The sequence below is a fragment of the Oryza sativa genome, chromosome 4 (assembly GCF_034140825.1).
Source record: "Oryza sativa Japonica Group chromosome 4, ASM3414082v1".
Lineage (NCBI taxonomy): Eukaryota > Viridiplantae > Streptophyta > Magnoliopsida > Poales > Poaceae > Oryza > Oryza sativa.
Genome location: NC_089038.1, coordinates 7,144,484 through 7,154,533, shown reverse-complemented (window position 1 = coordinate 7,154,533; position 10,050 = coordinate 7,144,484). Strand labels below are relative to the sequence as shown.

Sequence of the window (10,050 nt, the reverse complement as noted above, 5' to 3'; positions counted from 1 at the left end):
GCCTCGATGCCTCGGGCAGAGACCAAGAACCCGAGAAGCTTGCCCGCAGGCACGCCGAACACGCACTTATTGGGGTTCAGCTTTATGCGGGCGGAGCGAAGAGTTTCGAAAGTTTCCGCTAGATCCGAGAGTAAGGTCTCTTGGTTGCGCGTCTTCACAACCAAGTCATCAACATAGGCCTCAACATTGCGTCCTAACTGGCTACCCAAAGAAATTCGAGTAGTACGTTGAAAAGTAGGACCTGCATTCTTTAACCCGAAAGGCATTGTCGTATAACAATAAGTTCCTATTGGGGTAATGAACGCAGTTTTTTCCTCATCCTCCCTAGCCATGCGAATCTGATGATAACCAGAGTATGCATCTAGAAAACACAAAAGGTCGCACCCCGCGGTGGAGTCGACAATCTGATCTATGCGTGGCAGGGGGTAAGGGTCCTTAGGACATGCCTTGTTAAGGTCGGTGTAGTCGATGCACATCCGAAGCTTGCCGTTCGCCTTGGGAACGACGACCGGGTTCGCCAGCCACTCCGGATGGATGACCTCACGGATGAATCCGGCCTCCAGGAGTCGCGCCACTTCCTCGCAGATGAAGGCTTGACGTTCCGGGGCCTGCCGCCGCACTTTCTGCCGGACCGGCCTTGCGCCCGGCCGCACGGCGAGACGGTGCTCAATCACCTCCCTGGGGACCCCGGGCATGTCCGCCGGTCTCCAGGCGAAGACGTCGGCGTTTGCCCGCAGGAAGGAGACGAGCGCGTCTTCCTATTTGTCGTCCAGAAGACCACCGATTCGTGTGGTCTTAGACGGGCCGTCGCCCAGGGCAACCTCCTTGACCGGGACCTCGTCGCACGTGACCATCCGCTGCCTCGGGGTGGCGGGGACGGAGGTGCTGAGCCTCTCGTCGCCACCCGCGGGCTTGGACGCCACGGCGAGGTGGTCCGCACGCTGCTCCATACAAGCAAGCGCGACTTTGAGGTCGCCATGGACGGTGATGGGGCCACCGGGGCCCGGCATCTTCATCTGTAGATAGGCGTAGTGGACCGCCGCCATGAACTTCACCAACGCGGGCCTCCCCAGGACCGCGTTGTAGGGCAGACTGAGGTCCGCCACATCGAAGTCCACCCGCTCCGTGCGGAAGTTGGCGGAACCACCGAAGGTGACCGGGAGGTCGATATGACCCAGCGGCCAGGTGTGCCCTGGCGTCACACCGATGATCGGCTGGGACGGCCGGAGCACCATCCCCGGGGCCTTGATGGCGTCAAAGGCTACGGGGGAAAGGATGTTGAGGGCTGCACCCCCGTCTATGAGGACACGCCCCAACTTCACATTGCAAACGGTGGGGGAAACCACCATCGCGATCTGTCCTCCCCGGGCAACGCACGGCGGGTGGTCGATCTGGTCGAAGGTGAGGGCAACCTCCGACCACCGCGCCCGCCGCGTCGCCTCATGGGTAAGGGCCGCGGCCAGAAGCTCTCGCTTCATGGCCTTGAGGCTCCGGCGAGAAGCGTGAGCGCACGCTCCCCCATCGACGGTGGCGACGGTGGCCTCAGGCTCCTGGAACCCCAGGTCATCATTGCCATCGTCGATGTCCTCGGCGGTGGCCTTCTGCTTGGCCTCACCTCGCCGGTTGCCGGCGGGAGCCGCCGGGGCCTTGCCCTCACGGCGCTCCTGCCTCTTCTCCTCCTCCCACTTCCTCGTCCGCTCAGCCAAACTTTTGACCGCGCGGTAGTCCGCGAGGTCGTGGAGGGAGGTGTTGTGCACGGTACACCACTTGCCGGTCGGGCGCTCCCTACTGGGAGCGCCGGCCTCCTTCTTTTTGTCGCTCGCAGGCCTCCCCTTTCGGGGGGCCCGCGAAGCGCCCTCGACGGCGAGGACATGACCCTCGTCGTCGGAACGGGCCGACTTCTTCTTCCTCCTCCTGTCCCGCCGCCCTGGCTGTGCGGCGGACCCGGGGGCGGCCGGAGCTGCCACACCAGAACCGGAGGAGTTCCAGGTCCAGGCCTCCTCCTTGCGAGCCACACGGTCCGCGAGCTCAAAAAGCTGCGCGGTGGTCTGGGGCTCCTTGGAGGCGATCTTCTCGAGCATGCGGTTGTGCCGCACGCCCCCCCCTGAACGCGTAGATCACCGCGTGTGCGGGGATGCACGGTATGGTGTTGCGGACTTGACAGAACCGCTGAATGTACGAGCGAAGAGACTCATCGTCCCTTCGCTGTACCGCATGCAAGTCCGCTTCTTCGCCTGGGCGCGGATATATGCCCTGGAAGTTCGTGGTGAACTGCTGGCACAAATCCTCCCAAGAGTGGACCGACGCGGGTGGCAAGTTCATTAACCAACCCCGCGCCTGGCCCTTCAGGGCCATGGGGAAGAAATTCGCCATGACCCTGTCGTCACCCCCGGCGGCCTCGATCCCGGTCGTGTAGATCTGGAGAAACTCGGCGGGGTTGACGCTTCCGTCGTATTTTTCGGTGATGGTGGGCCGGAACCTTGGGGGCCAACGGACGTTCCGAAGGCTCGCCACAAAGGCTCGACAGCCGGCACCGTCAACCGGGGACACGGGGGGCCGGCCCCCGTGCCCGGAACGAAGTGGCGCTCCGGACGAGGAAGCGCCCTCCGTTGCGTGGGCGGCGCGACGATCGTCGCGCCGGCGCTCGATATCGAGCCGGGCATCCGGCCCCCCATGCACATCTTCTTGGGTCGGAGGCGTTGACGAGGGAATGGCGGACGAACGGCGGGTAACGGCCGCCGCTCGCCGCGCCCTCCGCCTCGACGACGTGGAGCCGGCGGCGGCAGCGCCAGAGGCCTTGTTGGCGGAGGACTGCCCGCCGGCGCCTAGGCGCTGCTGCGCCGTCATGACCAAGTCGGCCACGTCATCCAGCCAACGTCGGGCTGGAGTCTCTGGATCGGGGACGACGGGCGGGTGACGCAGGAGCGCGCCCGCAGCCTGGAGCGCGCCCTGGGGCGTGCCGCCATCGCCGTAGACGAGGCGGCGACGCGCCCCGTCTCGCCGTCCTCCCCCGTCGCCCGCGGGCGGCGAAGTCGCGGATCTTTCGACCCCCTCGAGCGCCTCCCCCCGCCCAAGATTTCGGCGAGAGGGGGACGGTGGGGTGCGAGCCCGACGGCGCGGGTTCTGCTCCCCGTCGTCACCGCTAGCGCTCGGAGAGAGGTTGTGCGCCACTGCCCGTTCGGCCATTGGGCTGAGCGGGAGAAGCTTGGCGCACACGAAAGAGGACGAGGGCTTAGAAAGACACGCGCGCCCCCTACCTGGCGCGCCAGATGACGGAGCTTGGGGCTCCTCACCGGGAGACCGCGCAGGCCCCCCTTTGCCGGTTCGGCCGGGGGCGCTAAGTGAGGTTCTTCGCCCTCGATCTGAGGAATGTCAGCGAGAAGAATCGCACAAGACACGGGCGACGTAGACAGGTTCGGGCCGCTGAGAAGCGTAATACCCTACTCCTGTGTTCTGGTGGATCTGTGTGTGAAGGAATACAGCTCGAGAGAACCAGAGAGAGCTCAGGCTCTAGAACCAAGTGGCCAGAGTCCAGCCCCCTCTCCTAGGCCTGGGCCTCCTTTTTATGTGGTCAGGGGTCACCACATGGGCCTCTAGCTGCCTAAGAAAGGAAACATGCTTTTTACAATGAGGGCTAGTCTACAGCCGGAAGTGACCTCTGACAAGCACTGCACACGCCTTCTGCTCCGCTCGTCAGCTCTCCCGGTGGACGCCCGTTTCAACCTTCATTCAATGGCCAGCGACTTTCTTGCCATGCTTGCGCTGAAGCCTAGAATGGATCTGACCGGGACTGACATACCAACTCCAGGAGTCAGCACGCCAGCTCCGGCTAGAGACGAGAGCCAGGAAACTCTCATCATTCCGACGGGACGAGGCGAGGCGTGCGACAGGACGCCTGTTGCCACCTAACCCGCGATCTGACCGGTCTGTGACCGGTCACATACCGCGACTGGTCACGGACCGGATAAGCGTGCGCTGCGCCGCATTAAATGCGGCGTGGCGCGCTCGTCCAACCCGCTATAAATGCGGTTAGGTGAGCCCCGCTGGGCTCACCTATCCCACACACGTGGCGCCAAAACCACAGGGGGTCGGGGCGTCCCAGCCCTCGGGGCCGAAACGGGAGCGGCCCGACCCCTCGGGGAGACAGAGGGAGGGGTGGCCACGTCACCCTCGGGCCCGACCCCCCCGAGGGGGTCGGGCCACGTGGGTGATCACGGCTACCCAAGCCTCTAGTCACGATACCCCCGGCCCCATGTCACCGACAGGATGTATCTCAATTGTCGCTTGAATCTGGTTGACGACAACATGTGTCATATGATCTTGATGACATGTCCATGGACGTCTGTAGCAGCCTGTAATGAGAACCCTGGTTCCCATTTATCTGACAGGTAGGGTAGGGTGTTGATGTGATCCTTCCTGGAGACAAAGTGTGAGTGTGTGTATATACATGAGCGTCAATCACTATTCGTCATTATTATGCAACCCCTCCTGCTACATAGTAGTCTAAGAGGGATTGCATAATTCTAGAAAAAGTGTTGACACAAGATGTAGGGGTGAGACTTTTCCATTGCATATCACTAGTGTACAATACATCACCTCCTCCCATCTATTGATAGGCATAGCCTCATGAACTTTCCATATTTAGTGATGGCCCATTAGTAGATAACCTAGGCCATGCCTTCATGGGCCTGTCGGTTTCCTAACAATCCCTCTTGAGCTTTCATTGCATGATGCCTATGCCTCATCAAAACTCCACAAAAACCCAATGGGAAAAACTCCACAAATATGCCTATGCCTCATCTTGATGGCAATGATTTTCTATATCAAGATTTTGGAATGAGTCAGTGAAATTCTCCCCCTGAATTTTGCATTTCTATATGTCTCATTGTTCCGATTCCTCGGACACATCTATTCAAGAGAAGATGTACAATGATCTAGTGGTCAAATCTGCAAGAATTTCACATAACTTAGCATTCAATATTTTGTTGCTTGTACGAAATTCATGTCCATAGAAGAACATGGAGATGCATATTCTTTAGTGAGTTTGTTCATGTGACTCATTTGCATTGTGCGTCATATGCTGCATTATTCTAAAATGATGGGTGATAAGATAATTTTCAAAACATGATTGCTGGGGCAGTGTAACCATCTCTCACAGCCATGTCGAGGCTCTTCATAGTTCAACGATGGTTAGTTCAGTTTAATGCAATTATCCAAGTATTTGAGTGCTACTATCACACACTTCTATTTGGGAATTCCTCCCAATTTTATCTATAATTGACTACTTCGAAGCTATGCACCTTGGACACTTTCTAAGTGTGGTTGGACTGATGTACTTGGCTTCCATCTATCAAAGCTTTTAGTTGCAACCGTAAGTGTGATTTGGATTCTGACAAACATTTCATTTCAAGTCAAACTCAAAATTCAAAATGAACGAGTTTGTTTCTTCAATTGTTTCCATATTATTCTACTCAGGACTTAGTAATTCTTCATGGACTCTTATGCGAGTATCTGATCCAAGTGTTGGTATTTGTTACGCACACAGATAAATCCGCAAGCCCATAGATACCACTATAGCACTTCCCTTTAGAGTATTATAATGGTATCGAACACAATGAACGTGTGTGTATATCTAAAAACAAGATTCAACCAAGGACAAACAACTAAATGGTAATATTAGGATAGAGAGGATTCCTATGAATTCAACTAGCTAACTTAAGTTAAAGGTAAAACTTTATCGAATGCTTCGGGCCACTAGTCCAGAAAACTCTATTAGTGCCGGTTGAAAACTGGCAATAGGTGTCGGTTTTCCGTCCGACACCAATTGGTCGGCACCTATGTCGGTTTTCCGTCCGACACCAATTGGTCGGCACCTATTACTGGGGCTGGCACCTATAGGTAAAATAGACCCGGCACCTTTATGTCTGCACGAGCCAAAAAAAAATCCCCCGGCTCGAATCGAGCCGAATCCAGAACCCTACACATCCTTACATCCAAAAGCAAAATCCTCACGTCCAAAATCAAAATCCTAATCACACATCAATAACAAACAACAATGCATGGAGAAGCTCCCGATTTCACCCAAGAATATCAAGAACTCTATGAGCATCAAGAACTCAAGAACATGAGCATCATCAAGGCATCAACACAACCACAAACAGGAACACGTTGACACGCCGTCGCCGCCGCCGCACGCCGCTGCCCCCCGTCCCGCTGCCGCATGCCGGGCAGCCGGATCTGGCAGAGGGGAGGTCGCGGCCACCGCTGCCGCCGCCTCTCCACCCGCTGCTGCCGCATGCCGGCTGCGATCCGCCGCCTCTCCATGCGCCGCCCGTGGGGACGCCACCCATGGGGGGGCAGAGGGGAAGGGGGACACCGCCCGTCGCGTAGGTGGAAGGGGGGAGGGGAGGGCGGCGGAGGATGAGGTGAAGGAGGAGGGGTCCGGAGGGGAGGACCCCGCCGCCGCCCTGCCTCCCTCACTGGCTGTACCTGCGCCACTGGCTTTGGGAGCTCGCCCACCGCCACCCTACGTCCCTGCCTCCGCGGGGCAGCCGCTGCGAGAGAGAGGGGGGAGGCAGATCGAGAGACGCGAGAGAGAAAGGGAGAGATATGCGAGAGATCGAGAAAGGGAGGGAGTAGATGTAACGTCCTGCCTCTCCTAGGCCGGGCCCGCTTACATCTGGCAGCTTTCATAGGTTATAGACTGCCGGGGAGGGAGATCGAGATGCGCGAGAGAGAAAGGGAGAGATATGCGAGAGATCGAGAAGGGGAGGGAGTAGATGTAACGTCCCGCCTCTCCCAGGCCAGGCACGCTTACATCTGGCAGCTTTCATAGGTCATAGACTGCCCTCACAGACCAACATAAGTCTTTTCTGCACACTTTGTCCTCACTCGTGCGCTCCCAAATTGTTCCAGGCCAAGCACGCTTAACCCTGGAGTTCTTTGGAGATCGGTTTCCGAAAAAGAAGTTGAAACTTGTTGATATGAGTATTCTATTATTCCTATTAAGCCTTAGGCTGGGATGTCACAGTAGATAAGGATGCGGTGGGTGCGGTGCACCGTGCGTGCGCGGATGGTATCGGCTCATCGGCTCGGCTCAAAGGTATAGGTGCCGGTTCTAGCATGGTTAAAGGTGCCGGTTCTACATTTTTCTATTACTGGGAGGTGGGAAAAGCTCTATAAGTACCGGTTTTAAATGAACCGGCACCTATGAGCCGGTCCCTATGAGGGTTTTTGTAGTAGTGGGCACCGGTCCTCTCCTGCTCTGCCAGGCTGAGTCCGGCCTTAAGCTCTATCACATACCCGAACATGGAGGGATGTAAAGGACGGATAGGGCTGTCACCACCTATCACGTACCTCACTTTCTGTGGAGCACACAACAAACGGAGGTAACAGCTAATCTACACACCATGTCTACGTTATCGATTAATACTCTAGCCTCGGCCAAGAACTTTCTTCTTTATCCCGAGTCTTAGTACTAGAGCACTCTGTATAAGTGCTAAGCGACAAATCCGCACCAATGAGAATATATCCCACTTAAGTAAGCTAATTAAATACCATAAGGAAATCCCAAATACTTACTTTATTGAATAAAGTATCCGGCATTCCTCCAGGACTCCAGTGGAGGGAGTGCCGACAACTCCGGCACTCCTACGGAATTCCCCTACATTGAGAGAACTCTTTACTTTGAGGCACTCCTTTGTGAGCTTCTGTGATGACCTGCACTTTTAACACTGAAGATAAATGTGTCAGACTGTAGATTACTAGTCGTCAACCTGTGCGTTGCACGGGATGAATTTATATATTGCTATTCGTATTATAAATGTTAAAATATATACGTCAAATTTATAAGTAAAATTTGTTTTAGTGGAAGTTATGTGTACTAATATTTTTAATTTATATGTTCCAAGAAAACAAAATTAGTAATTATATATAAACCATTATAATATTTATTTTGTTGATTTATAGTTTCTAAGTCTAATGGTCCATGTGATTTTTACGGGCAAGTTCTATGAATTACGGAAATTTGACCTACTATAGAATCCATATAGCGAATAGTAGGCACAACACAAATTAAATGAGTTCTAAAAGTGCCTGAAGATATCAAATGCTGATTAGTCTGCTAAATTATTTTTATCAAATAAATTACATATATTGATTGGCTGAAATAGAACAAATGTTTCCAGACGAAGCAACCGATTTATTAGTGGTATTGGGACTACTATCATGTAAAATTGACATAGAAGGATAAAAATCCAATGACATGTCCATGAATAATACGTTATACAGACTCGACGTAATGCATACAATATATATACTATCTATATATGTTCACTGCTTAAAATTATTCTACGATACAATTTTTCAGTGAACTTTATCATTCAATAGACAAAACATCATCAGCATATTTATTACTTCAATTGAAACCAAAATCCAAGAAATTCTTAAATAAGTCATGTGGCCTATGAGTTTGATGGAACTACAAGGTACCCCGCGCGTTGCATCGGGACATTGTGCATGCAAAGAAAAGAGAACGTTTGATCCATCACAAATAGAAATAGTGTATATGAAAAACATTACTTTTATGAAAACATTTTATCATCACATTTTACACATTTTATTAGTCGAATAGATCCAAGTATTTTCCAACTGACCTTAATCTTATTATTAGACCGATCATAGGAAAATGAGTTGGTTGAATAGGTCCAAGTATTTTTCTAACAAAGCACAATCTTATTTGATCAACTATAGGAAAATGAATTTTATTGACTACAAATGTTGAAAATAGGTAAAATACTAACCTTCTGATGTGATCATGAAAGTTGAGTAGTATGTGCCGTGTAACGGCCACTGTTTACTGTGCTCTGCTTCAAACTAAGTACGGATCAGTTGCACAATTATTTCAAGAGTGGTAATATATTATTTGATAGAAATAAATAATATTGTAGTATAAGAAATAAGCTAATTTGAGGGGTACAGCCTGGAATTTCTAGAAATCAATGCCTCTGAAGAAGAAACTGAATCTCTTCCGAATCATACCATAGCTGAAATATGATTTAAGATAGAAATTAGTGACCAAAATTTACATTCTAATTAGGTGAGAACATGCAGCATAAAATCCATCAGCAAAAAAGTATATGATCTTCATCTAAAGGAAGGGGGAATCTGATATTAAATCTTGGCTGGCATACTGAAGACAGACACCTGGGACATTTCTTTTTTACAGTACTAAATGGGAAAAAAATGAGTACAGCCGATGAACTCATCCAAAAGACACATGTTTTAATTTGGTGAACCAATAAACTCAATAGGGGAGAATAAGGGAAAAGAAGAATGCACCTGATCCAATTGGGAACAGAAAAAAATAGTGCAGGCCAGGATGATAGGAAACACCGTCGCTGGTGTGTGCAATGCAACACCGTCGCTGCCTCGCTGGAGGATGAATTAGCTGAGGCCGTTTGCGTCCAATAATCCCTAATCAAGATGGAGATTGGCTAATCCATCTTTTTTTTTATCAAAAGAACAAATTGGCTAGTGTGTTGCAACAATTAGTTACATAGCAAAGGCGGAGTCTAGTATTCATGGGCTACTAAACCACCAGAGCTACAGATAGAAACCACCAAACCTGATAATCACCCGATGGATACCAGTTATATAGACTCACAATACCTGTGATGGGCATAGCACTCAGATTTAAATGCGTCAATCACGGTAGCCATCAAGGAGCAGTTGAGGTGTCTATGCCGTTTTCCTGATTTTGCGCGCACGAAGGCTAGGGTCACGAAGAGGGAGCAGAGCGATCAGGCGAGAAACCGTCGTGGAGGTAGGGGAATCGGGCGGGGGAGGGGAGGGGAGGGGAGGCGTGGAGAGGGAGCGCGATGCAGCTGGGACGGCTGGACGGGCGCGATCCAGGAGAAGGAGAGGATGCGGCACGGCGAGAGCGATGCGGTGAGGGCGGCGGAGCGTCGTGATGCGGGACAGGGAGAGAAAGCGGTGCAGCAAGCACGCTGTGGTGAGGCGGCATGGCGTGATGCAGGAGAGGGAGCCGAC

General features: G+C 52.5%; 1 long non-coding RNA gene across 1 annotated transcript; it reads right to left on the bottom strand.

Annotated features, from left to right (window-relative positions):
* Positions 1–7,581: 7,581 nt before the first annotated feature.
* On the bottom strand, positions 7,582–10,050 carry LOC112938672 (uncharacterized). Its single transcript, XR_003241864.2, has 4 exons — positions 9,670–10,050; positions 9,340–9,474; positions 8,802–9,044; positions 7,582–7,733 (listed from the first exon to the last, which is right to left on the bottom strand). It is a non-coding gene; the product is annotated as an uncharacterized lncRNA (long non-coding RNA).